Source organism: Schistocerca serialis, chromosome 4, assembly GCF_023864345.2.
Source record: "Schistocerca serialis cubense isolate TAMUIC-IGC-003099 chromosome 4, iqSchSeri2.2, whole genome shotgun sequence".
NCBI lineage: Eukaryota > Metazoa > Arthropoda > Insecta > Orthoptera > Acrididae > Schistocerca > Schistocerca serialis.
The window spans coordinates 414228111-414233110 of record NC_064641.1 but is presented as its reverse complement, the minus strand read 5'-3'; the positions used below and the strand labels follow the sequence as shown (position 1 = coordinate 414233110).

Genomic DNA, 5000 nt, shown 5'->3' with positions numbered 1-5000 from the left:
CAATTCAACGTCGCGGTGGACACTGTAACCTCCTCAACGTCCCGGTGCAGGTTGGAGATGGCACGCCTGATGGACGGCGTGTTGTAGTAGGCCGCTTTCTCGGAGTGACACCAGTCGAGCCGGAGATGGTCTCCGACTACCTGGGCGTCGATGACGCGGGCGATGCCGTCTTTAACCGCCACCACGTCAGGCTTGCGGATTCCCTCAGGTGTGCGGAGGTGGGGCTCCACAGAAACATTGAAGCCCCTCTGCGCGAGTCCACGGGCGACATACCGCACGATCGCGTCATGCCGCTTAACCCGGGACCCGTGCGTCCTGAAGCAAGCCTGTAACACGTGGTTGGCGGTCTCTACGGCCTGGCAGCCCGCGCGGCATCTGGTGTCCGCCTCCCGCCCGCGACTGCGCCGTGCCTTCGTGGGGAAGGCGTTGATGCGGGCGCGGAGAGCGTCGATGAAGTTACGCCCAGATAGCAGGCGACTGGTGTCAGCGACCCACTGGTGTTGCCCCTTGACGGCGGCGGAAGATGACAGCGCCGCACCGTCAAAGGCAACGTGCAGGCGCGCGGCCCACATCTCTCCAACCTGCGTCGACGATTTGAGGAGGTGACCCTCCCACATAAGATGCCGCTCCAGCACCTCAATCTCACGCTGTACCTCGTCCCGGCCTGCACCGTCGGGGGCTGGTCCAATCCTCTTTAGCGCCAGGAGACGGGACCGGCGGAGTGTTGGCCCCATCCATCGGCATGATGGGATGCCGAGGCCACCCTGGGCTACAGGAGCATGGAAGTAGCCCAGGGGAGTGTCCGCCGGAAGGCGGAACCATCTCCTGACGGCGGCCCGGATGGTCACGTCTGCCGCTTTCAACGCACCCACTCGGGTGCGGCTGAGGGCCAGCCCGTGGTACAGGCCTGGGAGAAGTACGTTGGTGAGGGCGTAGAGGCGCTGTTGCGGCTTAAGCGGAGCTCGGGAGATGACGTCCAGCTGCTCCACCAGGTGGCGTCGTGGGTTGAACACGCAGCGACCCGCGGTGGAGAATTGCAGTCCCAGATACCGGAAGGTTTCACCCACACGTAGGGCGGGCATGGTGGCGTTGCCCGCTTTGAAGGTAACGTCGGCGTCGACCTTCACCTTCTTGTCACGCCCAGACGCGACTAAAGCGAGGGTGAAACACTTCCGGGCGTTGATCTGCAGCCCCAGATGGCCGAGGGCTGCGACGGCTGCGTCGATGAGGGACTGCAATCCCCTCGCGGTCGATGCAAAAAGCAGGACATCATCTGCGAAGGCCGCAGCGTTGACTCTGCGGCCGAGGATCCGAGCTCCGATGTGGGAGGGAAGTTGACTCAAAACATAGTCCACCGCAAAATTGAAAAGGAGGGGGGAGAGGGGGTCACCCTGACGCACACCCCTTGCCGGCTGCAGGGGCACGCCCACGTCGGCGCCGCCCGCTATCACTGTCGTGCTACCCTCGTAACACCTTTCGACGTACTCAATAAAGCAATCCGGCAGGCCATGAGCCCTCAGCACGGGGCGGAGGGCAGCATGGTCCACCGAATCGAACGCTTTAGAGACGTCGATCGATGCCACAAAAACAGAGCGACAGGAGCGGACTGCGTCGGTGAGAGCAGTGTCCAAGATGAAGGTGTTTTCCAACATCCCATCCCGAGGGATGAATGCCCGCTGACGTTCGTCCACAGCACATGCACGCATCAGGCGTGACGCGAGAACCTTGTGAAAGGTCCGCGCCAACACCGAGCAGACCGTAATGGGGCGAAAGTCAGCGGGGGATGTTGGTGCAGCCGTTTTGGGGAGAAGTGACGTCCGGGCGCGAAGCAGACGCTCGGGGAGGGCGCGGGCCAGGAGGAAGAGGTTCAAGAGTTTCACCAGGACTTCATGCGGCAAGCGCCGCAGCTCCGCTGGAGTCAGGCCGTCCGGCCCGGCCGCCGATCCCCTGGGCGGCAAGGCAGCAGCGACCTCCTCACGTGTGACCGGCCCCCATAGGCACTCAGGAGCGACAGGCTCCGAGTGCGGGAGAAGGCGGTCACGGATGAAGCCAGCGGTGGAGATCGGCTTCTTCGTGAAGAGGTCCGCCCAGAAGTCCAGCAGACCGGGGATGTCGGGTGGCGGCTGCAGCAGGGTGCCGTCCAGCAAGCCGCGCACGCAACGTGCACGCGACCTGCGGAAGGCGTCCTGTGTCCGCGCGAACTCCCAGCGGCGCCGCTTGCGCTTCTGCAGCGGCGGGGCGGCAGGCGGCCGCTTGGATGGTTGGCGCGGCCGCTGTGCCCTGGTGATCGACCTCTCCCCCCTGGACCCGACCGACGCAAGGGCATCCGGGAGCATGCCCAGGATGACATCGGGCGGCGTGCCCCGCCCCAGACCAATGACTCGATCCAGAGCAGAGAAACGCTGGGCGGAAGCAGGTAGCCCCGCCAGATGCTCCCAGATGGCGGCGTCAGTCGGCCCCTCCGGCGGCGGCCCGGTGGTGTCGGCCGCGAAGTCCTCGGCTGCGTCGACGGGCGGCGCAGCGGCCTCGCCCGCGTCAGGCAGCGAGCTCGCTGCTCCCCGGCGGGACGCCGGCTCTTCCCCCCGACCGATCTCAAGCGCCTCCATGAATTGGCGGACAAGCTGCTTGTGGGCCGCTTGCCGCCGTCGGCACTTGATTGCCTCAAGCGTTCGGTCGGGGAACATCCTAATAAGCTCTTGATTAACGAAGAAGAACCGGGCGTCCCTCTCAAGGAACAGCTCGGCCTCTGCCTTGGCGAGCGACAGGACTTCTTCCTCCGTCCACCTCGCGCGATGCCTCTCCGTCACGATCTCAGCGTTGGCGGCCGCAAGGTGTTGGCGGCGGCGATGGACCCCGAGACCGTTCTTCGTGGTAAAAGTGCGGTGGCACTCACTGCAAGCAAAGGGAGCTACACAAACTATCGCATTTTCGTTACGGCCGGTTGGCCGGATAGGTGCTGGGGTAGCTGGGGTGGCACCTTCAGCGGAAGGGCCACCATCTCTTGTTTCTTGTAGGCTGCCCCCAACTAAAAAGAGAGTCATAGTTACTCCCGCCGTTTACCCGCGCTTGCTTGAATTTCTTCACGTTGACATTCAGAGCACTGGGCAGAAATCACATTGCGTCAACACCCGCTAGGGCCATCGCAATGCTTTGTTTTAATTAGACAGTCGGATTCCCCCAGTCCGTGCCAGTTCTGAGTTGATCGTTGAATGGCGGCCGAAGAGAATCCGCGCACCCGCGCGCCCCCGGAGGAGCACGCTAAGGCGGACGCGGCCTCGCAGCAAGGAAGATCCGTGGGAGGCCAAGGCACGGGACCGAGCTCGGATCCTGCACGCAGGTTGAAGCACCGGGGCGCGAACGCCGCGCAGGCGCGCGCATCCTGCACCGCCGGCCAGCACGAGGCCGACCAACGGCGAGAGCAGACCACGCCCGCGCTAAACGCCCGCACTTACCGGCACCCCTACGGCACTCACCTCGCCCAGGCCCGGCACGTTAGCGCTGACCCACTTCCCGACCAAGCCCGACACGCCCCGATCCTCAGAGCCAATCCTTATCCCGAAGTTACGGATCCAATTTGCCGACTTCCCTTACCTACATTATTCTATCGACTAGAGGCTCTTCACCTTGGAGACCTGCTGCGGATATGGGTACGAACCGGCGCGACACCTCCACGTGGCCCTCTCCCGGATTTTCAAGGTCCGAGGGGAAGATCGGGACACCGCCGCAACTGCGGTGCTCTTCGCGTTCCAAACCCTATCTCCCTGCTAGAGGATTCCAGGGAACTCGAACGCTCATGCAGAAAAGAAAACTCTTCCCCGATCTCCCGACGGCGTCTCCGGGTCCTTTTGGGTTACCCCGACGAGCATCTCTAAAAGAGGGGCCCGACTTGTATCGGTTCCGCTGCCGGGTTCCGGAATAGGAACCGGATTCCCTTTCGCCCAACGGGGGCCAGCACAAAGTGCATCATGCTATGACGGCCCCCATCAACATCGGATTTCTCCTAGGGCTTAGGATCGACTGACTCGTGTGCAACGGCTGTTCACACGAAACACTTCTCCGCGTCAGCCCTCCAGGGCCTCGCTGGAGTATTTGCTACTACCACCAAGATCTGCACCGACGGCGGCTCCAGGCAGGCTCACGCCCAGACCCTTCTGCGCCCACCGCCGCGACCCTCCTACTCGTCAGGGCTTCGCGGCCGGCCGCAAGGACCGGCCATGACTGCCAGACTGACGGCCGAGTATAGGCACGACGCTTCAGCGCCATCCATTTTCAGGGCTAGTTGCTTCGGCAGGTGAGTTGTTACACACTCCTTAGCGGATTCCGACTTCCATGGCCACCGTCCTGCTGTCTTAAGCAACCAACGCCTTTCATGGTTTCCCATGAGCGTCGATTCGGGCGCCTTAACTCGGCGTTTGGTTCATCCCACAGCGCCAGTTCTGCTTACCAAAAGTGGCCCACTTGGCACTCCGATCCGAGTCGTTTGCTCGCGGCTTCAGCATATCAAGCAAGCCGGAGATCTCACCCATTTAAAGTTTGAGAATAGGTTGAGGTCGTTTCGGCCCCAAGGCCTCTAATCATTCGCTTTACCGGATGAGACTCGTACGAGCACCAGCTATCCTGAGGGAAACTTCGGAGGGAACCAGCTACTAGATGGTTCGATTAGTCTTTCGCCCCTATACCCAGCTCCGACGATCGATTTGCACGTCAGAATCGCTATGGACCTCCATCAGGGTTTCCCCTGACTTCGTCCTGGCCAGGCATAGTTCACCATCTTTCGGGTCCCAACGTGTACGCTCTAGGTGCGCCTCACCTCGCAATGAGGACGAGACGCCCCGGGAGTGCGGAGGCCGCCGCCCCGTGAAGGGCGGGGAAGCCCCATCCTCCCTCGGCCCGCGCAAGGCGAGACCTTCACTTTCATTACGCCTTTAGGTTTCGTACAGCCCAATGACTCGCGCACATGTTAGACTCCTTGGTCCGTGTTTCAAGACGGGTCGTGAAAT

The 5000-nt window shown here is 62.4% G+C and overlaps 1 pseudogene; it reads right to left on the bottom strand.

Annotated features, from left to right (window-relative positions):
- LOC126475640 (large subunit ribosomal RNA) overlaps positions 1–5000 on the bottom strand; it is a 9665-nt pseudogene that overhangs the window by 3754 nt on the left and 911 nt on the right.